Here is a 26,178-nt window from a genome sequence, read left to right on the forward strand (position 1 = left end):
GTAGATATGATTACATGCCAGTTTTTATAAATGGGGAAGAATTTGAGACTTACAGAGGTGCTGTGGGCCCAAAGGGAGGCAGCTGAAACTAGAAGTTGAACCCAGGTGGTAGTCTGAACTTGGAACCTAGATCCTAACTATTACACAACATTGACTCCACTTTAAAAGATGCCTCAGGTGGATGGATGGATGGATGGATGGATGGATGGATGGAAGGTTCAGGACAGGCATAAAGAGGCAACAGGACGATCTCTGAATAGTCCTGAATCCATGTCATGGGTTCTACTATGTGCTAAGCACTGGACAGACATTACCTTTAATCCTCATGTAAAATCTTTGCTCAGAGAAAGGGTGACATGGAGATGTCGTAGAGGTTTGCTGTTAAGACATCTGCTGTTAAGACCACAGACTCTGAAGTCAGACAAACTAGGTGCCAATCTTGGATGTGCCACTTAAAAGCTGAGCGACCTTGGGCTGCTACTTATACTGCCTGGGCCTCAGTTTCCCCATCTATAATGGGATGATGATATCTACTCCACAGGGGTCCTAGAAGGATCAAATGAGACCTTGTGTCCCCAGTGCCTGCTTTACATCATGTTCTCAACATATGGTCGCTGTAATTGTTGCTGTTGCTGTAGTTATCATACTTGAGAATCTCAGAACTGAACTACCAACCCAGGTCCATTTTAAGAGAGGGAAGAGGTTGGGAGGTGAAGTCGGACTTGAACATCAGGGGGTGTAGTTGGAAGACTAGTGGCTCTCCAGAAAGGTCCGTAGCCTAATCCCCAGAACCTGTGGCTCTTGTTACTTTGAATGGCAATGGGGAATAAAGGTCGCAGATGGAACTAAGCTTGCTCATCAGCGGACAGTAGGGAGTCAGCTGAAAGTAGGAAGGGTAGCCTGGATTATCCAGGTGGGGTCAATGTAATCACAGGGTCCTTAAAAGTGGAAGAGGGAGGCCCTAGAAACAAGTCATGGCGGGATCGGCGTTGCTGGCTTTGAAGGTGCGGGAAGGAGCCAGGGGCCAAGGAACGCGGGACGCCTCTAAGCTGCAAGAGGCGAGGAATCAGATTCTCCCCCTGGAACCTCCGGAAAGAACGCGGCCCCGCCAACACCTTCAGTTTAGCACGAGGAGCCCTGGATTGGACGTCTGACCTCCAGAACTGCAGATAAGTTTATATTGTTTTAAGTTGTTTTAAGGTGATTTGTTACAGCAGCCCTAGGAAACGCATTCAGCAAGGAAAGATTCAGACTCTGGCCTCAGATTTATAGGAAGTCAGAGGTCTGGGCAATTCGCTTCACGGAGGCAGGTTGGTTTCACTTGCCCTCTAAAAATAAAACCATAGGCAGCCACTGCTTCTGCTTCTCCAGCTCGCCTGCCTGCGTGCTCCGACCCTTGTGCTTGGGAAGGGGGTGGGGCGCGTCTATGCAGCCTGATGGGGGAGTGGGCTTCCGGCTAGTCAGCCGGAGGAGGGGTGCCCCCGGGCCCCAGCCACCAGCAGTTTCCACGCGGTAGCAGGTGGAAGGCGTTTCCAGCTGAGCGGAGGGAACTGTCGGTTTTTCTTTGCAAGACCAGGAAACGGCTTCCTAGTCTCCGAGTTCCAGGGCTCAGAGGAGGAGGGATCGCTGTTATTTCCTTCACACCAGAGCTCTGGTTAAAACAGGAAACGAGTTGCAGGGCCACTGGCATCTGACAGACATCAGGGCACCGTTGGTTTCTCCTTTTCCTTTGCAAATGTGACTGGCTTCATCACGGGCAGGAGAGGCTGACCCTTAGAGACTGGTCCACCTGTAAAGGGAGATTTTCTCACTTTCAACTTCAGCTGTTCCCTCTCATTATTTAAACGGCAGTCAATTTTACAGACAAAGCACAGATCTCAATTGTTCTCAGTTTTGACACTTACATACACCCAAACCAAATTATAGAATGTGTTCATTACCTGTGCCCTGTCCTGGGCAATACCAGCCACCAGCCGCTCTCCAGAGGCAACTATTCATCTGCTTTGGTTGCTATAGTTTTTTTAGAATTTCATATAGATGGCATCAGGCAGCATGTGCTCCTATGTGTCTGGTTTTTTGTTTTTCCACTTTGCATAATTTTGATTCATCTGTGTCATAGATCAGTAGTTCTTTCCATTTTATTACTGAGTAGATACATCCAATGAATGTACCTTATTTTTAAAAAATCTGTTTTGTTGTTATTGCTATTTGGGTGGTTTCCAGTTTGTGGCTGTTCTGAATAAAAATGCTGTAAACATTCATGTATAAGCCTTTTGTATGGACATTTGTTTTCATTTCTCTTGAGTAATACCGAGGAGGAGGAGAATTATAAGAAACGGCCAGACAGTTCCCAAAGCCCTTGTACTTCCGTCAGCCATTAAATAACAGAACCATAGTAAAGGTTTAAGTTGTTCCTCCTTGTGGGTGTGTGTTTGTTCTTTTTTTTTTTTTTTTTTGGCTCTTCTAATGTGTGTGAAATTGTATCTCATTGTGGGTTTAAACTGCATTTCCCTGATGACTAATGATGTTAAGTGCTTTTTCACGTGCTTATTGGCTATGCCTATACCTTTTGTGAAGTGTCTGAGTTTTTTGCCCATTTTTAAAACATGTATGTTTGTCTTCTATTAGTTATAGGAATTCTTTGTATAGTCTAGATGCAAGTTCTTTATCACATACAGGTGTAAAAATTTTCTCCCGATCTGTGGCTTGTCTATATTCTTTATAGTATCTTTGAATAAGCAGAAACTTTAATGTCCAGTTTATTTTATGATTCGTTCATTTTGTGTCTGAAGAATTCTTCACCTAACCCAGGTTTACAAAGAAGTTTTTTTTAATGTATTCTTCTAGAAGATTTCTAGTACTAGCATTTACGTTTAGTTCTCTGATCCATCTCAAACTTTTGTGTGTGTCTGGAGTTAGCGCGGGAGATGGGATCAACAAATTCCACGGCCGGTTCTGTGGAGACATCAGGATGACTGTTCTAAGTTCAGGGTCTACTGCAGGATTCAGCAAATCTTTTTCTATACGTAGAAACAGGGCCAGAGAGTGAATATTCTGGGCTTTACAGGCCATATGGTTCCTGTTGCAACTTCTCTACTTTGCCTTTGTAGTGCAAAAGCAGTTATAGACAACATGTAAACACAAGGGCATAGCTGTGTGCCAGTAAAACTATTTACAGACAATGAAATTTGAATATCATATAATTATTACATTTCACGAAATATTATTTTTTGATTTTTTTAACCATTCAAAAATGTAAAAATCATTTTTAGCTTGTGGGCTATATGAAAACAAACAGCAGCTGGATTTGACCTACAGCCTCAAGCCATAGGTTGCCAAGTCCTGGGCTACTCAGCAAGGCAAACATTCAACAAACAGAAGGACACGCTGTGATACCAGCCTGAGAGTAAAGAGCTGTGTGCTGTGGGCTAGAGAATAATAGGCGGTGGGTAATCTACTTTGGATGAGATCAAAAGGAATTATAACTAAACCACAATGAGATACCACTTCACACCCATTAGGATGGCTATTATTTGTTTAAAAATAAAGTGTTGGTGAAGATGTGGAGAAATTAGAACCTTGGTGCCTTGCCGGTGGGAATGTAAAATGGTGCAGACTGTGTGGAAAACCTGTAAAAGTTAGACAGAATTACCGTATGATTCAGCAATTCCACTCCCAGGTAAATACCCAAAGAATTGGAAAGCAGGAACTCAAACAGAAACGTGTACACCCATGCTCATAGCAGCACCATTCACAAGAACTGAAGGTGGAAACAACCCAAATGTCCGTCAACAGATGAATGAATAAACATGTATAAATGCAATGGAAAATTATCTGGCTATAAAAAGAAAAATGAAGTTCTAATACATGCTCCAACATAGATGAAACTGGAAAACATTATGCTAAGTGAAATAAGCCAGACACAAAAGGATGAATATTGTATGATGCCATTTATCTGCAGTAATATAGAATAGGCAACTTCAGAGAGACCGAAAGTGTAACAGGTTACCCAGGAGCTGGGGGGAAGGAGGAGTTATTTAATAGCGTCCCTGTTTGGGATGATAAAGTTTTAGAAACTGACAGTGGTGATGGTTGTATAACACTGGAAACATACTGAATTGTACACTTAACACTGGTTAAATGGTAATTTTTTGTTTTAAACAGAGAACAGGAGTATTTATTTATTTTTAATTAATTTATTTATATTTTTGGCTGCGTTCGGTCTTCGTTTCTGTGCAAGGGCTTTCTCTAGTTGTGGCAAGTGGGGGCCACTCACTATCGTGGCCTCTCTTATTGCGGAGCACAGGCTCCAGATGCGCAGGCTCAGTAGTTGTGGCTCACGGGCCTAGTTGCTCCGCGGCATGTGGGATCTTCCCAGACCAGGGCTCGAACCCGTGTCCCCTGCATTATTAGCAGGCAGATTCTCAACCACTGCACCACCAGGGAAGCCCCTATGGTAAATTTTTTATTGTGGTAAAATATATATATTTTTAGAAATTAAAGGAATTATAATTAAAGGTCTTTCTCTGAGTCTGTCAGGCACTGCACTAAATGTATCACATATCAATTTACTTAATCTTTACAACACTATGAGGTAAGTTCTGTTATTATCATTATACCCATTTTATAGGTGAGGAAACTGAGGCACTAAGTTTTGACAACTTGCCCAAAGTCACACTTCTAGTGAGTTGCAGAATCAGGATTCAAACCCCAGCAGCCTGGCTTTCAGCTACCACGATCCACTGCCTTTAAAAGCAGTAACTCTCAGCTTTGGCTGAACTCGAGCATTTTCTGGGGAGCATTTAAAAATCCCCGTGTCCAGGCTGTACCTGGTTAACTCAACCTCTGGAGGCTGGACCAGGCATCTCTCTCTGTAAAAAGCTCCCCGGGTGCTGCCAATGTGTAGCCAAGGTGAGAAAAACTGAGATGATGTTACAGCCATGACCTCAAAAGTGAACAGGAGTCAGCCATGCGGGGGAGGGGGAGAAGGGTTCACTCCAGGCCATACATTTTATGAGTCATGTATTTTTATCAAACCACATTGGTCTTTTTCCTATGTGAGAATAATGACGTGTCCTAATAGGAATGGTTGCTGATATTTATTGAGCAATTATGCCCCAAGCATGACACTAAATGCTTCTCACACTTTGTCTCCATTAACATTCATGATGATATTAGGTGTAAATGCCATCATCCCCATTTTACAGATGAGGCAACTGAGGCCTAAAGAGAGTGAGTTGCTTGCCCAAGGCCACACTGGTACTAAGAGGCAGTATGTGGGTACCCAGGCACATGTGGTCCAAGCTCCGCTCTCCAGCCTGCCCGGCCAGGGAAGCTGGCCAAGGGTGTCCCAGCAGGAACAGTGAGAAAGGAGGTGACCTACCCACTGCTGTTGGTTTTGTCTTATTTTGTTTTCTGTACCTGTCTGCCTATGGAAAGGCCTCTTGATTGAGTCAGGACCTTGGTGCTCGCATAACATCACCATGGCCCGGGGCTGCTCCGAGGAAGAAGTTTGTTAAAGAATCTGAATAATCTCACTCTGGGGTGGAGAGGAGGCCTGAGGCTGCGAGAATTTTGTTGGGGGAATTTAATGCATCATCAGCTGGCATCCAATAAGGAGATTTACAAGGCCCCTGGTTCAGGGAGAGTGGACCAGGGTGTGACAGTGTGTATGTTTCTAGGTCTGGATCATGTTGATTGTGTCCACAACTCAGAGCAATGCTCCACTAGGGAGAGGGGCTGACCCCAGGAGACACAATACAGAGAAGAGTCCCTTAACATTTTCCTCTGATTCTGAAAGGCCGAGACCACGTCTTGCTAACACATAACTCTGCTTCGAGAACAGTGTCTGGCACGCAGTGTAGCTGCTCATTAAAAACTTGTGGAGCAACTGCATATGTGCAGTGGGTGGGGGAAGGGCTGCCCTGCAGATGCATAGATGAACTGAGATCCTGGCTGGACACTTGTTAATAGACGAAGGGATGAAGGAAAAAATGTTCCAAGGAAGGAAAAATTCATGTTTCAAGTTCAGATTAAGCTTTTCTATGATGTCACCCATGACTGATGAGGAAACTGAGGCTCAAAGAGTTCTAGTGAGTTTGTCAGTTACGATGCAGCTAGAAAGTACCAGAACTTGGATTTGAACTTGGGCCCCCAGACTCCTGTTCCCGGGTTGTTTCTACCGCACGTTAGCAAACAACCAGAGGATAATGCAAGTGAATAGAAAGAATATTTCACGGCAACACGAGGACCCTAAACATCATCACCAATGAGAAAAAAATCATAATAAGAGCATTAGCTAAGATTCATTAAGAGCTTACTCTGTGCCAGGTGTATGTGTATTTGAAATACATTATCTCTAGAATCTTCCCCCCCCCAAAAAAACCCCATGGAATGGAAGCTATTATCCTTATTTTTTTATTTTTTCTGGTATGTGGGCCTCTCACTGCCCTGGCCTCTACCGTTGCGGAGCACAGGCTCCAGACGCACAGGCTCAGCGACCATGGCTTACGGGCCCAGCCGCCCCACGGCATGTGGGATCCTCCTGGACCGGGTCACGAACCCCTGTCCCCTGCATCGGCAGGCGGACTCTCAACCACTGAGCCACCAGGGAAGCCCCTATCCTTATTTTATAGCTGCAGATATGAGGTCCAGGGGCATCAACAAGCCTCAGTTTACACAGTTAATACGGAGCAGAGCAGAAATTCAAACTTGGGAGTCTCAGACCACAAAGTTTAGCCACTGTTCTCCTATGAGTCCGTTCAGCGTCAGGCAAACTGCCCTTTGATTGTAACTGAGTTGATGATAATAATTACTATACCTTCCTTTCTGGGGCTTTTAATGTTTCTTTTTTTTTTTTTTTGGCGGTACGTGGGCCTCTCACTGTTGTGGCCTCTCCCGTCGCGCAGCACAGGCTCCGGACGCGCAGGCTCAGCGGCCGTGGCTCACGGGCCCAGCCGCTCTGCGGCATGTGGGATCTTCCCGGACCGGGGAACGAACCCGTGTCCCCTGCATCGGCAGGCGGACTCTCAGCCACTGCGCCACCAGGGAAGCCCTAATGTTTCTATTTTAAGAGAACTTTCACAGTCCTTTGACAAAATTTGCCACATTTCAAAACCAGGTGTTTTGGTGTCATGTCCTGAGTGATGGAAATATTTCTGGTCTCAGCTGTGAAAACATAATTGGTAGATAGCCACAAAGAATATGAACAGGGCTGCAGAGTAGGTTGTTATCAGCCTGGGGTCAACACCTCTGTGTACCTTCCCTGGGCCCCCTGGTGCCCAGTCAGGAAGCTGGGAAAGACTGCTTCTCCCCTTGCTCCTAAAACTCCTGGCCTCTCCCTGCCCTCACCCACTCCCCTTCAGGAGAGGAGCAGAGACTTATCTGGTAGGTAAATTGGGGAAGAATCAAGCTGTCCTCTGCTCCCTGTCTCCTTGTGGAGGGGGAGTTGTTCTCTGCTCCTATGTTGGAATTGGAAGATTCATTTCATTCTGGGGTCAGTGTGGGGAAGTCCAGTGGCCCACAGATATCTAGATTTATCAGCAATAGAGGTGACATTTGGGCTCCCATCTGTGCTATAGATTGAATGTTTGTGTGTTCCTCCCCCTCCACAAATTCATATGTTGAAACCTAATCCCCGGTGTCATGGCATTAGGAGATGGGGGCCTTTGGGAAGTAATTAGGTCATGAAGTTGGGGCCCTCACATGTGGGATTAGTGCCCTTACCAAAAGAGATCCAGAGAGCTCCCTTGCCCCTTCCACCACTGGAGGACACAGTGAGAAGACAGCAACTCGGAGAGGCCCTCACCTGGCCATGATGCACCCTGATCTCCGACTGCCAGCCTCCAAAACTGTGAGAAAGACATTTCTGTTGTCAGCCACCCAGTCTGGGGTATTTTTGTTACAGCAGCTGGAATGGACAAAGACAACCTGCTCGTTCTTTTGTCTTATTTCTCAATTGGTTAAGAACTCTGGCTGGGGGCTTCCCTGGTGGTGCAGTGGTTGAGAGTCCACCTGCCGATGCAGGGGACACAGGTTCGTGCCCCGGTCCGGGAAGATCCCACATGCCGCGGAGTGGCTGGGCCTGTGAGCCATGGCCGCTGAGCCTGCGCGTCCGGAGCCTGTGCTCCACAACGGGAGAGGCCACAACAGTGAGAGGCCCGCGTACCACAAAAAGAAAAAAAAAAAAAAGAACTCTGGCTGGGAAGGGACCTACCCCAAAAGCCCAACCCAGAGGATGCTAGTTTTAAAGAGGTGTGATGTCTGGTCTATAAGCGGGAACAATGATTCAGCATTAGGGATGTTCTTTCTTTTCAGTTCACTTACTTATCCCACATCTACTTGCTAAGCACCTGCTGTTTGCCTGGCCCTGCACTGGACACCCTTTAGATAAGGACGAGCTGCTCCAAGTGGGAGCAAAAGGCTTCATCAAGACTGAAAAGAGTTTTCCCTTCTGACCTTTTGACGGTAGAGTGGGGTCAGCTCTTTTTGAGAAGCCTAGCATCCATTTCCCATTGCCTGGGTTACAGTGCCCCGATTTTTCTTTGAGGAAATACGCACCCCATCATGAGTCACCCCGGTGGGACTGTCAAGACACTCTGCCCTTTCCTAGCGGAGGGATGAATCCACAGCCAAGATTAAGTCAACACACTGTAGATTCTGGGATGGTTGATCTTCACCAGAGTGAGGCAGGGTGGAAAGCAAACTGTAGCTCCCCTACTCCATAAGAATACTTTTGAGAGGTCTACTTGCTCCCTAGATGCATGGGACGGCTCTGGTTCTGTCTCTGTCTTCCTCCCTTCCTCTCTTTTTCCTTCCTTAGCTCTCAATTCCCCATCTGTGAGTGACTCAGTATCAGTCCCTTAAACTCTTCTCAGCACAGGTCAGCCAGAGTTGGTTGCCTTTGCAAGAGAAAATACAACCACACTGTCTGCACATGGACTGGAAGAATTAGAACCTTGGGTTCTACACCTTCATCTAACAGCTGGGGAAAATGAAGTTAAGAGGAGACGTTCCAGTTTGGGGTCGAGGAGGCCTTGTGGCTTGATGATTAACAGCACGAGTTCTTCAGTCATCTGGTCTGGACATAAAGCCTGCCTCTGCCATTTTGTAGTTATTGATTGATACGGGACACATTAACTGCCAAGCTTCAGGTCATCATCTCTGAATATAGGATACTAATAGTACCTAGCTCCAGGCAGTGCATAATAACCTTTGGCTGTTATTTTAGTGATTATTCTTCTAGATTTCTTCTGAGAAGTCATGCAAAACAGGAATGTAAATTGCAAAAAAGATGCTGAGCAGGGAGGCACTAAAGAAAGCCTTTCTCCAAAGGGGATGTTTATTTCAGAGGCACACGGGGGGGACGCTCAACCAGCTGTTTTCCAGGAAGTCATCCACTTAACCCAGGGTGAGCTCTAAATTTTAATGACCAGCCAGTGTGGAAGGACTGGAAAAAGAAGAAAACAAACAAGGATGATGTAAAAATCCAGCCACACACTGTATAAACTCTGAGGTCTCCAATATTTAATCGGATTCCTGAGTTTGGAGGTGGTTCCCACCTCCATCAGGAAAAGAATCATAACCATCACTAATATTGGCAGCTAAAAAATGAACTTAATAGTAAATATCAGAAACCAAATACCAAGGCTCACTAGGATCTTGGAAACAGTAAGATGTAATTGATTAATCCATACGCGTTGGATTAAAAGTCTGGGGGTGGGGAGGGGAGCTCTGTACTGGAATTTTCTTCTGCCACAAATGCTCTCCCCAGTCCCCCACTTCCCTGTACACCCAAACTTTCTCATCTCACCTCAAATGTCACCTCCTCTGAGGAAGCCTTCCCAGTTCTAATGGAGCTATGATCTCAGAAGGTCCTCTTTCTTCCCAGCAATACCAAGTTTGTAATGAGATGCTTTTTGCAGTTGTTGGATCAGTTGCTTTCCCCAAGTAGACTGCAAGTTCCAGGTGACCAGAGATCTTGTCTGTTGTATATACTACCGTAGAACAGGTTAGATTGGTTTCACACCCACAACAGAAACTCTGTATATCTTTGTTGATTTAATGACTTTGGCAATGTTCTATTATCATTCATTCACTCACTATATGAGGACTTAAATCTTTAGCATGAACACTATATATTCATGCTAAAGAATATTTAGCATGAATACTTCTCATTCAATTAATTATTAATAACCTATAAGTGTTTACTATCTGCCAGGCACAAATGTGGGCAATGAGGACACAGCCGTGACAAAGAGACAAAAATCTCTACCCTCATGGAACTTAGGGGGAAGGGACCATCAATGAATACATAAATATGACATAAGTTTGTGGAGCCTTAAGTGCTTTGGAGAAAAATAAGTAGAGGAGAGAAATAGGGAGGGTCAGGATGGGGGCAATTTTGGAGAGAGATGCTGGAGAAAGCCTCCTTGGGCAGAGACCCCAACAAGTGAGAGAACACAGTGAGGGGCACCTGGGGGAGAATTCCGGAAAGAGCAGCAGGTGCAAAGGTCTGAGGGGGTGTGCCCTTGGTTAGTGTGGCCACAGTGGAGAAAGCAAGGGAAAGAGGGTGGGTGAGGCAGTCAGGGGAGCAGATGCGTGCAGGTCACCGAAGGACTTTTTTAGATTTTGCTCTGAGATGGGGAGTCATTGGAAAGACACATCTGGAAAGAGATGTGGGATTTAAAATTATTTTTGATGGAATTCCCTGGTGGTCCAATGGTTAGGACTCCACTCTCACTGCCAAGGGCCTGGGTTCAATCCTTTGTCAGGGAACTAAAGATTCCACAAACCGTGCGGAGCGGCTAAAAAAAAAAAAAAAAAAAATTTCAAATAACCTGACTCTGGAGACTAAATGGAAAGGGGGACCCAGGGAGATGTAGGGGGTTGTTAAGGCAGCTCCAGGAACCCTTTTTCTGCCTGCACCAGGGCAGGGGCAGGACGTGGCAGATGAGTTGTCAGGCTCTGTGAAGGTAAGAGCACCAGGAAGTGCTGATGGATTGAAGGTGCGATGTGAGGGGAGAAAAGGGTGTCAGGGGTGACTCCAATATTTCTGGCCTGAGTCACTGAATGAACAGTTGCCACGAGCAGAGTACTATGAGGAAAGCAGGTTGGAGGGAGGTGGTGATGGTGGGGAGGGAGAATTCCAGAGGCTGGGTTTCAGGCATGTGATGTTTCAGACTATTTTTATAACATCCAACTGGAGATACTGACAGGACAGACACAGTCCTTGCCTCTCTGGGAACCTATATCCTAGTGAGGGAGAAATCCCGTCAACACCACAACTAAGAGACAACCTAACCTGTCATATAGTGCCAGGTGTCGTGATGGTAACGTGATGGGGAGTGGTGACTGTCATAGTTGACTGGGGGCGGCCTCGGTGGGCAGGTGACGGGAGAGCTGAGACCCAGGACAGGGACAGCAAAGCCAAGTCCCGGAGGAAGGAATGAACTTAGAGGAGTAGAAGGAAAGCAACTCCAGAAGGCTTACCCACAGCTGGGTCTTACTTTACATGTGATGGGAAGCTGACTTTGAGGGAGGATGTGGTCACCTGATTTCCATTTTTAAAAAAGGTAACTTTGGAGACTGGATTAGCACTAGAGGGAGCAGGAAACCTGACTGGCAGTCCATTAACCGTCGTCTAGCCAAACAGGACGTCGACTTGGAAGGCCACTGGAGATGGAGTAAATCAGAGAGATGTGGAATCTGCTTTGGAGGCAGGGCCAGCAGGATGAAAGAAGAATCCAGGATGCTGCTGCAGTCTTGAGGTAAGTCGTTGAAGGCTACCATGAGCTAAGTGGGGGCGACACAGCTAGGAGGAGCCAAGCTCTCTTTGAAATGAATGAGGAAGGAGGCACAGGGAGATGATATTGGCATTTTTTTAGTGTTAGTAAACTATACATAATCGCAAATTGGAACTATCCAGCTTGATGAATTTTCCCAAAGTTGTCACATATCCGGGAAATCAGCACCCTGAAAGTCCCCGTGTCCTCTCCTAATCATTCTTCTTTCCCCAAAGTAACCTCTGTCCTAGCCTGACATAGTTTTACTGGCATTTTTAAACCTATGATTAAGAGATAATAATCAGAGGTAAGCGTGGGGCATTTGCTTATGTAATTCTCAGAAAAATAACCTCACTTGGTTTTTTAGACTAAGGCTTTGTTTTCTTTTGTCGTAATTTTGAGGTTTGCTCGTGCATCTTTTTCTCCTTCTTCCCACAGGAGGTGCTCACGTGGAGTGTGAGGTCTCGCCGGACCCCAGGCTGGCAGGTGGCCTCTGTCTCCGTGAGTCAGAAGGGCATCAAACCACGGCCCAAGGTTTAACCGCGAAGCCCTGCCCCTGGCAGCGAGCAGGTCCTCCCCCCCCCACCCCCTTCCCCTCTGCGTTTCATTTCACTCGTCCAGTCCCAACAGAAGGCTCTTCATAAGGCACCGGCGTCAGTTTACACTGCTTGCAGTGCTTTAACACTTTAATGACATGACAGCCAATTTTACTCTGTCCTGGAAATTACTCTCTTCTGTTTCTGTTTCTCTCTCCCTCCCTCTCTCTCTCCTCCTCCTCCTCCCGTCTCACTGTTCCTGCGATTATTTCTTTTGGAAATAATTCCCCTCACACTCTGCCTCCATAAATCTCTGAATCCCAGCAGATGGAACAAGGCTGCTATTACGAGGGAACAGAATCAACAGGGAAGCGGCAAGCGGGAGGCAAGCTTTATGCTCTGTGGTTTCGCCCCAGTAGGAGGACGTGATGACACCTCCAGGACAAAAGGTTCATCTCTCATAAAAAGACCAGGAGCCCCCCAGCCCCGTGGTCTTTTTATGAGAGAACTGTTTTCACCTCCTTGGCTCTGCACATGTTTTCTACATAATATTAAACAGTAACCTTTGAGTCCCCGCATACTGGACGCACAGACCACAGTACACACAGACACACACACACGCGCTCTGGCAAAGATAAAACAACTTTTAACTTAATTTGGCTCTTCCTTTTTTTCTTTAACACCTTGAGATATAATTTACATGCCGTAAAGTTCGCCCATTTTTAGCCATGTAGTTCGATGTTTTTCTTATTTACTGAGTTGTATGCCGGCTGTTTCTTTTTGAAAATGGAGCCCCTGGGTGAACATTTCGACCCCACGTGCTCCCTCCTCACTTTGAAAGGTGACATCTAAAGCACAGAGAGCAACTTCTGTTTCATCCCCAAAATAGCTGTTTTATTCATTCTGCCATTTACAACTTACTTCCTGTGTTTTGATTCTGAGCTGCTCAGACCTGCTTCTTAGAAGCCAGGTGGATTCATTTTTTACACTGTCAAGAAGTTTCTCTTGTGTTAGAGGAATTTTCTGTTTGCTTGTTTGTTTTGTTAGTGTTTAGTGAGTCTTCAGATCTTTGTTTCATCTGCTGGGCTAATTAGAGAGACTTGAAATGTATCTTTGTGACACGACAGACTATATAGAAATATTTGGTACTTAAAGCTCAGCTCAAACGGTCACAGCATTCTGACTGCTGAGATTGGTAAAAAAAAAAAAAAAAAAATGAAGTAACCAAGAAATAGAAATAGGGCATGGAGGCCTAGAACTTTTTCCTAATATTACATCTTCATCTATAGTTCGGTCTTGATATCTGAGTCTTTCTCATTTGAAAAACAAATGAAAATAATCACCTTAGGAGATCTGCCTGAGGACTGCATGAGCTAATTCACGTGAAAACACCTAGAATGCTAACAATTTTTAAAAATGTATAAATGTTCATTGAATACAAATCCTAAGGAACTTCACCAATGGCATAAGGATCGTGTTTTGGCCACGACACGGTACATTAATAAAAGCATAGCACCTGCTGTTGAAGACTGTGTACCAGTTTAACCAGTTGTTCAACGAACAGGTAATGAGGCTTGCTGTGTGCCAGGCACCGGGGATAGAATGGTGGACAGGCAGGTACAGTTGGATGGAAGAGAGATGTTCAACACATAGTTGAGCAAATAAGTATCTAAGTACAAACTGTGCAAGGGTTAAAGAAACCATTCTGGTATGTGTGTATGCATGTGTGTGTGCGCCTTTAAAGCAATTTAAGGTATATTTTGCTAGTAAATGTACACCTATGGGCACAGAGAAATTTTCTGGAACAACTCATGAGAAATTGGTTACAAGTGTTTCTTTTTGTAGATAGGGGAATGTCTTCTGCTTTTTATTCTGTAACTTTTCTATGCAATTTCAAGTTTCTAACTATAAGCATGTACTTTTGTTTTGCTGTTTAAATATCAGTAGGCTTCTCTAATCAGTAGGCTGGGAGTCCATTATTATTTTCTTCATTAGACTTCTATTAAAAAACAACCTGTTATTTAAAATGAACAAATGATTAACCGCTTGCAATAGTTAACTTGTCATGCCAATTAAATATTAAATATTACACTTGAGAAGACAAAGGTCATTTACAAGAGTGCAAGACTGCATCAACCCACACTAAATTGTTACCAGCCCGCTCGTGCCCCCAGTTTGCCCAGACAACACTTTCATTCAACAGGTATTTACTGAGCGCCTACTGTGTACTAGGTAGGCATTGTTCTGAGCGCTACTAGATAAAACAAAGCCGTCAGGGAGTCATGCTAGATTCTAGTTGGAGGAAACAGACAAATAAGTAAACCAAATACATATTTATATATAATATGTGCTATAAAAAATTAAAGCAGGGCTGGCGGGCAAGTGACGGATGGTGCCCTCTGTTCATCATATAAAATACACTGTAGTTGTGCCACTGTAAAGAAAGACTGGGAGGCCTGAGAAGGTGCCATTTCAGCCTGGATGAGGGAAGGAGGGAATGAGCCATGCAGATAAATGACTGCCAAAAGGACCAGTGAAGGCTCTGAAATGGGAAAGCTGGAAACCAGCAAATCTTGGCAGTAAGTACGTGTACTGACCATTGCACCATTCATTCTGTCCACTTGTCACAGCGTTCAAAACACTTCATTTAAAACTTAAAAAAAAATACTCAAAATGAACACTGATAGCTTCGTTATTGTACATACAGGGCTCAGATCACGTGGTTCTGGGCACTGCTTCTCTTGTTCAATATTTCATAAAAATAGTTGATGTGAACTATATATCCTGGTGAAACAGATACATCTTTATTAAGACGTGTTTTAAACTTCTTTAGCCATATTGTCATTACGATACATTTTTATTATTCTAACAGTATCTCATAAAATGTGTATTACTGTACTACATGCCCATTTCTAGCCACTGAAAATTAAATTAGTGAATATTAATTACTTCACAGTCATAAGGAAAAGGATCCTGAGAAGCGTTGTTTCCCGTCTACTCTGAGATGCTTCCCAGCAGGAGGGGCACAACGATAGGTAAGTGAATCCATGAACTACTTGAAATAACAAGAAAAAAAGCTGACAATAACTAGCCTTAGCTCACCATCTAGCTGTATATGCTGGGATGCACTTCCTGCTGTGGTCCCCACCTGTAAAATGAAGGGCAGCTATTATGTTGTCTGAGTCCTTTGATTCCTTCTCTTGCTCTCTCTCTCATATTCTGAGATCTAACTTTATGAACTGATTAAAATAACTGCTTTGTAACCAGTGATTTTCACTATCGCTGGCTGAACACTAAGTTAATCTTCTCTTCCTCCTTCAAACAGGATTCTGTGGGTGGGTTGCTCTAAAACAGTGGTTCTCAACCCGAGGCGATCCAAACGCCCTCCCCACCCCCCTCCTAGGGGACATGTGGCAGCTATAGGAGCCCAGGTTACCTGTCATGACTGTGGGGGGTGCCGCCAGCATCTGGGGTCTAGGCCCAGGAAGCTGGTAGACACTCCACAACGCACAGGACAGCCCCCTGCAACGCAGAATGACCCAGTCCAAATGTCAACAGTGCCGAAAATGAGAATCTCGGGTCTAGAGAAACTGGAAAAGATGGAGAAGGGAGGAAATGAATGGAGGGCACTGCCTACTTATGTCCAGCTGGTATTTTCCCACCTAAGAAACAACACAGCAACTTTGGTCTTTTTTGATGCTGATTCTCCTCTATTGATTACGCTTTATTATTCCTGAAGACTTGGGTGTGTGACTTAAATAACCCCACGTGAGACACAGGCACAACAGAATAAATGAAAACTGGAGGGCAAATTCTAGCATGTACCGTAACTGTAAGAACATTCTTTCTAAGGCTTGAAAAAGCCTTCAGATCCTTGGTTTAATTTAATCGACAATGCGTTCATCTGCATATGGCATTCAGCAGCAAAATAAACTTTTTTTCCTGCATCTTTTGTTTCCGAATCAATGGGGAACAAAGGATATCCCGGTTCCATTCAGGCAGTTTCAATGATTCTCAAACGTGGGAGTAGTAGTCGAGCCATTTAAAATACAGTGATGAGAAAGCATACTTAGTAACCTTGTAAACATGCTATGAAAGTACAAGGGAACCTTTAAGAAGGATATCCAAGTGTCCTTTTTATATAATAGCCCTTTGTACTATGAAATGTTCAGAGGTCCATAAAATGGAATTGAACAGAACAGACTAGAAGAGTGCAATTTCCAAGTTTTCTAGTAATGGTGCTGTTAAAACATTATTTTTGTTTCTTAACACTCAGAAAATTAAGTTTCCTCACCCCAGGATCAGCCCTACTCACAGAAAGGACTTTGGACCCATATTTAACCAACCGTCAGAAGGGATTCAAAAGGAGGCTAATTGAACACTGAGGTTTTTGAAGCTCTCAAACGATGACCCAAGTGTTTTCTTGAAAACAGAAGCAGCTTGGCAGGAAGCAGGAATTAGACAAGAGAATTGATGGAAACCTGCCCTCCAAATGGGAAGAAAAACTTCCAATAACAAACTGTGAGGTTTGAAATCACTGCGTGTTATACTATTCATTATTCAAATGGCCACCACCCTTATTGCCTGGCATTTTCTCCTTCTGAGCTGCCCCAAGAAACGCACTTTAGTAAGGAGGATGATCCCCGCTTTCTGAGGAAAGGGAAACCCTCTTTGTCTCCCCATTCTGCAACCCCCCCCATCTGCATTCTCTCTCTGTTCTAGCTGCATGTTTTGCAATCCCCTCCAGTGTTCCAAAGGCCAATGAAATCAGTCTCCCATAAGGGTACTCAGCCAAGTACATTCACTGCTCAACTGTATTTTTCTCTTTCTTAGCCCTTTCACCCACTGATTTCAAATTTCTCTTTAATAGGCCAGCTATGGCAGACCTCAACCGAATAAGTTATGAAAAGGCAAGATAGGAAACCACACAGGTAAGATTTCTCGAAGAGGAGAGCAGCCTGAGGTTTTTCATCTAAATCCTTAGGCCTCACTCCAGCCTACAAAGACAAGTGGCAGGAAACTAACAGCAATAATCAAAATGAGCTCAGCTGGCCTCGAACTGCTTTTAAAAAAGTGTGTGGAGGGGAGGGAATACAGGCAGTCTGCCCAGGAGAACCTAGAGAGAAAGAAATCTTCTCTCTTAAAAATCCCTGAAGTTTGCTGCCAGTGATTCAGTACATACCTGACCAAAAAAAGAAAATTTCCTACCCTAACTGGTTTGGCTGTTTCCCGGCTACTACCTAGAGAAGTAAACAGAACCTCATCATCTCAGTTACATCTGATTTGGACTTTTTTTTTTTTCAAGTAAATATTTGTAATTTCAATGCAGTTCCATTACTGCCACTGCTTGTCTTTGAATTGGACTGACTGACAATACTGTCTTGGATGACGCCGACTCCATAGCAACAAGCCAGGGAAGCCTGCACCTTCCTCCCAGCTGGCCTCCCTGTGGCCACTCGGAGGGCTGGGGGAGTATTTGGTGACTGGGGACCTCGCAGTTATCTCAGGTTGTAGCTGAAAGGAGAAACATTCTTCCTTTGCCCTCTGGGCCCCTCAGTCGGTCAGGATTTCTGCTGACCGCTCTGCACCTCTCAGTGAATCCAGCACTCTGGGCATTTTTCTCTCTTTATTCAGGAAGTGGCGAGCTGAGCCCTGAGATTCTTTCTGCTCCGATGATATAAACAAATTGCAGAGGAAGTCAAGTCAAACTTTCCCTTGCTGCTTTTGTTCTCCCAACTAGCAATTCAGAAAACAGAGCCAACTTTTTTTCTTTCTGGATGCCTTTTAAAGATTGCTCTTAACTGGAAAGGCAGAAACCCTCTTTTTTTTTTAAACAAAAATACTCAACTTATTTTTTCAAAAAAGAAATGCCCTAGACGGTTGTTTTTTTTTTTTTTTAAAGGCCGTTTCTGAGACTTTTCAAACCAAATTGCTCCCCTGACATTGCATACTTACCTAATGGTTGTTCTTCCCTTCAAATTTCAACCAAAAGAGCAATAATGAGCTTCGTGAGGACAATGGCTAAACCTGACTGGAGGCTCCTGGGGCCCTAATTCACAACCAAGGAGAGGCAACAGTCACGATTCAATAAGGGTGCTAGTACAAGGCACACAGCAGACAGAAAGGAGACATCTTATCTGTATAATCTACAGATACTGCTTGAAAAATCACACATAATTAAGCCCTTCTCACAGTGGAAGCTACTTGAAGCTTTATCACCAGCTTGTAAGATGTCATCTCTGGGCTTCACTGATGGCTCTGAGTGAACATTTCCAAACCAGAGGCATCTGACAATCCGGGTGACGTGTTTACCATGCCTACCTTAGTCATCTAACAAAGAAGCTCTGCACTACATAACTGAAGGAAAGCAGAATGGCGGGGATGGCCCTGAGGTGGCTTCCCACACTGGGTGTTCTGTTACATTAATCCTGGTGCAAGAAATAAGACGTGACAGTCATATGCATATCTATATGCCACGCTTGCTTGTCCTCAACTGGCCCTCCCTGTACACAGGTGAGTAGTCAACTTTCAAAACAGCCTGATTTTCTAGTGAAGCATGTTAGAGTTCAAATACAGGCTCCAGCTACTTACTGCATCTCTGTGTTCCCTTCTTTACTATAGGGATATGTTCTAACATGGCAGTGCTGTTACATGGGTTAAGAAGAATAATATATAGAGATATCTCACCCCAGTGTGTGGCATAATAACTACCTACTCTCAAAGGCAGTTGTTAATAAAAGTCATAACACTGAGTTCCCCGGGTCAGGAAAAACTAGCGTTGGTAGAAGCTGAACATCGTATATTTGCAACGTTATTTCTATGTCAGAACATGTTTGTTCAATCATGATCATCCCTGCCCTCCTTATCTACAAACATACATATACTGGAGATATTTACAGACTATTAGGTATATAAAATCATTTATGCAAGTTGTAATTGTGCAATTGCTGAATAAACAGTAGATGAAAGGAAAATGTGAGGTTCTGAAAGCTGGCTTTAATTCATGGCTTTTTTTTTTTGGCTGCGTTGGGTCTTCGTTGCTGCGCGCAGGCTCTCTCTAGTTGCAGCCAGCGGGGGCTACTCTTCGTTGCGGTGCACGGGCTTCTCATTGCGGTGGCTTCTCTTGTTGCGGAGCAGGGCTCTAGGCATGCGGGCTCAGTAGTTGTGGCTCGCGGGCTCTAGAGTGCAGGCCCAGTAGTTGTGGCACACAGGCTTAGTTGCTCCGCGGCATGTGGGATCTTCCCAGACCAGGGCTTGAACCCATGTCCCCTGCATTCGGCAGGCAGATTCCTAACCACTGTGCCACCAGGGAAGCCCTAATTCAAGTTTTATCTTATATTCATTAAACTGTTTATTTACTTGTCTACACTCTCCTCTCTGTTGATTATCTTCCAGGCACGCATTTCCCTTGAGCAACATCAGATGAGAAAGCAATCGCTTTTCCATTGCAGGGGAAACAGAGAAACAGGAAACCCAGAGGCAACGACTTGCTTGGAGGCCCCCAAGGTATGCACGGCAGTGTTAGAAGTTGTGTGCACCTCCACACCCCATAACTACTTTTAAAGCTTTGATGTAGAAACGTGCAATACCTACAATGCTCCTGAATTTCTGTAAAGCAAATAGAGCTATCATGCTCTGATGCAAGTGCCATACGTTTATAGAATTCAACAACTGCGTTCAACAAACTATGTCAAATACCTACCAAGTGCTGGGCACTAGGATACAAAAAGTAGTAGTCATCAGTGCTGGCTGGCCCCAAATGAAGACTAGACACACACTTAAAGGAGCAGAAAAGCAGGGACACCATTACAACCCCTCTTGCCCGCCAAAGGAGACAACCAGAAAATTCAGAAAGGCTATTTTTAACATGTACATGTTTTTATCTCTTTGAAAAATATAACTTTTCATTTTAGTTTGGATTTTTTTTTTTTCCGGTACGCGGGCCTCACTGTTGTGGCCTCTCCTGTTGCAGAGAACAGGCTCCGGACGCGCAGGCTCAGCGGCCATGGCTCACGGGCCCAGCCGCTCCGTGGCATGTGAGATCTTCCCGGACCGGGGCACAAACCCGTGTCCCCTGCATCGGCAGGCGGACTCTCAACCACTGCGCCACCAGGGGAGCCCTTAGTTTGATTTTTATTTTAACTTTTATTTGGTTATGGGTCTTGGGATAGTGTGTATTACTGTTCAGGAAATACACCTCTCCCACGCCTGCTTTGGATGGAATATACTTCCCTGACCCACTGATTTGGACTCAGTCATGTAACTTTGCTGGTAATAGGCTGTTAGCAAGCAGGATGCAAGCAAAGCCTTAGTACGTGTTTACACCGCGCGTCTCACTCTTTTTGCATGTCCAACGGTGCCGTGAGAAGAACATGCCTGTTCATTCAAGGAGGATGAGAGACACCTAGAGCAGACCCTGATGCAACCCACACCTTGAAGCCCAGCCCAGACAGTCTAGATCATCTGAAAACCAGCCAACTTGCAGATGCTTTTGTGAGATTAAACAATTATTGTTTTAAGCCACTGAGCTTTGGGTGATTTGTTACATGACATTAGCATGGCAATAGCTGACTGATGTAGGCCTCATAATACTTATAGGTCTTAATCTGTCCGTGGGCATACCGTGACAGATACTAAATTACCCACACCCCCAAAAAAAAGTAAGTAAAAAAAAATGCTTCAGGGCTTTCCTGGTGGCGCAGTGGTTGAGAGTCCACCTGCCGATGCAGAGGACACGGGTTCATGCCCCGGTCCGGGAAGATCCCACATGCCGCGGAGTCGCTGGGCCTGTGAGCCATGGCCGCTGAGCCTGCGCTCCGCAACGGGAGAGGCCACAACAGTGAGAGGCCCGTGTACCGCCAAAAAAAAAAAAAGCTTCAAACACTTGTCTTACTGATTTGTTATGTAAATCAAGGTCAAGGTCACTTATAGCCTTTCATGGACTAAATGAAACTTGAGGTCCATAATGTTTAAATGGAACAGCATATGGTTAAAAAATAAGAGGTATGAGGCACCAGATAAAAGCCTTCATTTCCACAAATGCTTCATTCCAAAAACATTTTTCACTCAAAGAGATACTGGTTGTACTCTTGTGTTCAACCCTGAAGATACAGTACTAAGTATTAATAGCTAACCCTTATCAATTGCTTACCAGGTACTGGGTTTCGTGTTTTGTTTTTTTACTAGTATTTTTTTGGAAGTATAATTGATTTACAATGTTGTGTTAGTTTCAGGTGTACAGCAAAGTGATTCAGAGATATATATATACACATACACACACATATATATACACACACACATTTTTCAGATTCTTTTCCATTATAGGAGGAAGATGTTGAATATAGTTCCCTGTGCTATACAGTAGGTCCTTGTTTATTTTATATATAGTAGTGCATATCTGTTAATCCCAAACTCCTAATTTACCCTTCTTCCCCTCCCTTTCCCCTTTGGCAGCCATAAGATTTTTTTTTTTATGTCTGTGAGTCTATTTCTGTTTCGTAAATAAGTTCATTTATATCATTTTTTTTAGATTTCACATATACGTGGATATATAGTATTTGTCTTTCTGACTTACTTCACTTAGTATGATAATCTCTCTAAGTCCACCACACTGCTGCAAATGGCATTATTTCATTCTTTTTGATAGCTGAATAATCCATTGTGTGTGTGTGTGTGTGTGTGTGTGTGTGTGTGTGTATATATGCCACATCTTCTTTATCCATTCATCTGTCAGTGGACACTTTGGTCGCTTCTGTGTCTTTGCTATTGCAAACAGTACTGCTAGGAACGTTGGGGTGCATTATCTTTTTGAATTAGCGTTTTCATCTTTTTCTGATATATGCCTAGGAGTGAGACTGCTGGATCATATAGTAACTCTATTTTTAGTTTTTTTAAGGAACCCCCAAACTCTTTTCCAGTGGCTGCACCAATTTACATTCTTACCACCAGTGGAGGAGGGCTCCCTTTTCTCCACATTCTCTGGCGTTTATTATTTGTAGACTTTTTGATGTGGCCATACTGACCCTGTGAGGTGATACCTCACTGTGGCTTTGATTTGCGTTTCTCTGATAATTAGCAATGTTAAGCACCTTTTCATGTGCCTGTTGGCCATCGGTATGTCTTCTTTGGAGAAATGTCTATTTAGGTCTTCTGCCCATTTTTTGATTGGGTTGTTTGTTTTGATATTGAGTTGTATGAGCTGTTTGTATATTTTGGAAATTAAGCCCTTGTCGGTCGCATTGTTGGCGAATATATTCTCCCAGCCCGTAGGTTGTCTTTTCCTTTTGTTTATGGCTTCCTTTGCTGCTTCCTTCTTAATGCTTTATCTACAACTTATTTAATCCTCAAAGCTGAATGTAGTACTTACTATGTTTACTATGTAGTTACTATGATTATCCCTATGTTGCAGATGAGAAAACGGAAGAAGCAAGAAGATAAGTGACTTACCCAAGCTTCCACAACTTGTAAGTGACAAAGCTGGGATTCAAACCTAGGCTGTCTGGTTTCAGAGCTCACGCTCTTACCCACCCTGGGATGTTGACAGGGAATTTGCAGAGTAAAAGGGGCAGCAACCTTAACGAACAAGTCAAGTCAATAATTACAAACCACGGGCAGGACTACGATTGAAAAGAACAGGAAACAAGGGTTAAGAATAATAGAAACTGGCCTTCCCTGGTGGCACAGTGGTTAAGAATCCGCCTGCCAATGCAGGGGACACCGGTTCAAGCCCTGGTCCGGGAAGATCCCACAAGCCACGGAGCAACAAAGCCCGTGCACCACAACTACTGAGCCTGCACTCTAGAGCCCGCGAGCCACAACTACAGAGCCCACGAGGCACAGCTACTGAAGCCCACGCACCTAGAGCCCGTGCTCCACAATGAGAGGAGCCACCGCAATAAGAAGCTGGTGCACCGCAACCGAAGAGTAGCCCCCGTTCGCCACAACTAGAGAAAGCCCGCATGCAGCAACAAAGACCCAACACAGCCAAAAATTTAAAAATAAAAAAGAATAATAGAAACTGTTTTAGACAGGTTGCCAGAGAAGTCTTCTCTAGGTAGGGGAAATTGCTTGAAGGATGAATATGATCAGACCAAAAATGGCTGAGAGAAGATTGTTCTCCAGAGAGAAGAGCAGACAGGTTAGTCTTGAGTCAGTACACAGACTGGTATATTTTAGGGACTGAAAAATGGCCATTGCTTCAGGAGGCCAAGAAGGTGAGTGTGTCTCTTGCTCATCTCCATAGGACAGGGGTTGGTCAACAGATTTTTTGTAAAGCACCAAATACTATACACCTTAAGCTTTGTCGGATCTGTGGGCTCCGCCTCAATTCCTCAACTCTGACGCTGCAGCATGAAAGCAGCTGTACACGGTAAGTAAATGGATGAGCATGTCTAAGTTCCAATAAAACTGTATATACGGACACCGAAATTTAAATTTCAGTGTGACAGTTCCATAAATAGCAAGTATGTGTGTGAAGACACACAGGATAGTCAAATGTGGTGCATTTCTCATATATCAGGGAACTTATTATATTTGATACACCTTGACCTTGGAACTCTGGTGAGTTCTCTGTCAAAGTATAAGTGGTACCAGTAAAACATAATTTTGAATAAAACTAATAACTAGGTTTTTAACTAATAACTGGGTTTTTAAAATCATTCTATTAATCACGATTCTCCAGAAAAACAGAATCAATAGGATATGTAAGTACAGGAAGAGATTATTAGGAAATTGACTCACGCCATTATGGAGGTTGAGAAGTGGCACAATTTTCTGTCTATAACCTGGCAGCCCAGGAGACCCCGTGGTGTAGTTCCAGTCTGAGTCCAAAGGCCTAAAAAACAGGAGTACCTAGGATAAGAAAATCAATGTCCCCATTCAAGCAGTGAGTCAGGAAGGGCTGAATTCTTCCTTCCTCTGCTTTTTTGTTCTATTCAGGCTCTCAATGGACTGGATGACGCCCACCCACACTGGGGAGGGCGCACTGCTTTACTGAGTCCACTGATTCAAATGCTAATTTCATCGGGAAACACCTTCACAGCCATTCCCAGAAATAACATTTAACCAACATCTGGGCAACCCATGATCCAGTCAAGCTGACACACAAAATTAACCATTACAGTCTGCTGAAGAGGAGCACACGATAATGGTCAGCCAGGAAGAAGAAGTATTGGCACTGACAAAGGTAACGCAAAAGAAACGCTCCATCGTTACAAACTAGTTAATGGGTGTCATCATTCAAAGAGTATCACTGCCCTGGAAAACTCAAATTGCCTAAAATCTTACAGGTCATATTATAAACAACTGGACAGATGTTTTCCCAAATCTGACACAACAATCCTAAAAATTTACATCACCTAACCAGTAATGTGTTGCAAAGCCAAAAGAAACTTTTCTAAATTGACAACAACAAATTCTGATCAATCCTGATGGTGGAAAGATTAAATCTTCTTTCTAGTAGTCTCTCTAAAGAAAATGATAATCCAAGATCACTGTCATATTAACAGGTAATCCAAGAGCGTGCAGCCAAAATACATAGGAAACGCACATTACAGGAAAAGTCAGGTAGTTAATAAAATATAAAGATGTTATTTGGAGGATTTTGTGATGTCAGTGCTATTTTCAGCTTTAAGAATTGGGTAATTTGTAGTATATTCTTTTATTCTAAATAAATACTAACTTTTATAACATTTTTCATAACTTTTCTACATCCTTCCTCTTAAAGCCCCCAAATTTTATAACCTTCAAGGCCTACCAACCTGGAACCAGCTCTGATGAAGCATCTATTATAGGAGCCAGGCATCTCTAGATGCTAGAAACACAACACTGAATGGAATAGACACTGGTGGTTTTAAGATGTCTACAAGAATCTGAAAAAGAATATATGTATGTCTAACTGAATCACTCTGCTCTACACCTGAAACACTGTAAATCAACCGTACTTCAATAAAAAAACTTTTTAAAGTGTAAACACATTGGGGGAAAATATTCTGTGACACTCCCCCTTCAAAAGGCAGAAGCCTCTCCCTTTGAGCTTAGGCTGGACCTCATGACTTGTTTCTAAGGAGTAGAATATTATGCAGGTGACACTGAGCAACACCCGAGCCTAGTCAGAAAACACACTGCGGTTTCCTCCTTGCTCTTTCCCTCTGGAAGGCAACGGCCATGTCCTGAGAATATTCAAGCAGCATTATGGAAAAGTCCACATGGGGAGGAACTGAGGCCTCCAGCCAGCAGCCCTGTGAGCTCCATCTGAGAAGCAGATCCTCCAACTCCAGTCAAGCCTTTAGATGTTGGCGGCCTCGACCAACACCCTGACTATATCGTGACTACTTACAAGAAACCTTGAGCCAGAGCCACCTGTCCAGACTGTTCTCAGTGATTCCTGACCTCAGAAATGGTGTGAGATAAGAAATGTTTGTTATTTTCAGCTGCTGAGTTTTGGGGTAGTTTGTTACACAGCAAGAGATAAATAATACACCACCAAAAGTCCTGTTTTCCTGATTCTTACATTCTGATGTTTGTTTAGGGGCAATGAATAAATGTTTTTTGAGGAGATGATGAAGAATGACAGTAAATCAAATAAATGTGTCAGATTATTACCCATTCATTTATTTATCAAATATTTACTGAGAAGCACCATATGGTTATCTGTGTTCTAGGCATCAAGCTAGAATAATAAACGAGAAAGACAGAAAACCCTCCCTGCATGGAGCTTCCAGTCTGGTAGAAAATCAGGTTTTTGCCCTGTCTCTGATGGGACGCTCCCTCACTGCAGGACACTGGAATGAAGCCTCCGTTTCCCTGTTGCAGTTGCATACATTATGTGACATAATCCCCACCACAGCCCCCTCTCCCTC

At 44.0% G+C, this 26,178-nt stretch overlaps 2 long non-coding RNA genes across 10 annotated transcripts in view; one reads left to right on the forward strand and one right to left on the reverse strand.

The window, feature by feature from the left end:
• Positions 1-8,176: 8,176 nt before the first annotated feature.
• On the forward strand, positions 8,177-25,922 carry LOC116740064. Of its 7 annotated transcripts, none has more exons than XR_004345792.1 (9): positions 8,177-11,768; positions 12,222-14,898; positions 15,276-15,354; positions 16,596-16,845; positions 17,190-17,250; positions 19,715-19,825; positions 22,728-22,782; positions 24,257-24,503; positions 25,044-25,922. It is a non-coding gene; the product is annotated as an uncharacterized LOC116740064 (long non-coding RNA). The 7 variants fall into 7 exon arrangements; XR_004345794.1 differs by having other exon boundaries at positions 16,619-16,845; XR_004345791.1 differs by having other exon boundaries at positions 12,222-15,354.
• The window catches only part of LOC116740065, a 31,675-nt gene continuing 18,802 nt past the window's right edge, over positions 13,306-26,178 (reverse strand). The window contains exons 5-7 of one of the 3 annotated variants that reach the window (XR_004345798.1): positions 24,059-24,152; positions 15,756-15,909; positions 13,306-15,467 (exon numbers count right to left, since the gene is read on the reverse strand). This is a non-coding gene — a long non-coding RNA (uncharacterized LOC116740065). Of the gene's footprint in view, positions 18,369-24,058; positions 24,153-26,178 lie in introns of all 3 variants that reach the window. The other 2 variants (XR_004345797.1, XR_004345799.1) reach the window with 2 other exon arrangements.

Source organism: Phocoena sinus, chromosome 15 (genome assembly GCF_008692025.1).
Source record: "Phocoena sinus isolate mPhoSin1 chromosome 15, mPhoSin1.pri, whole genome shotgun sequence".
Lineage (NCBI taxonomy): Eukaryota > Metazoa > Chordata > Mammalia > Artiodactyla > Phocoenidae > Phocoena > Phocoena sinus.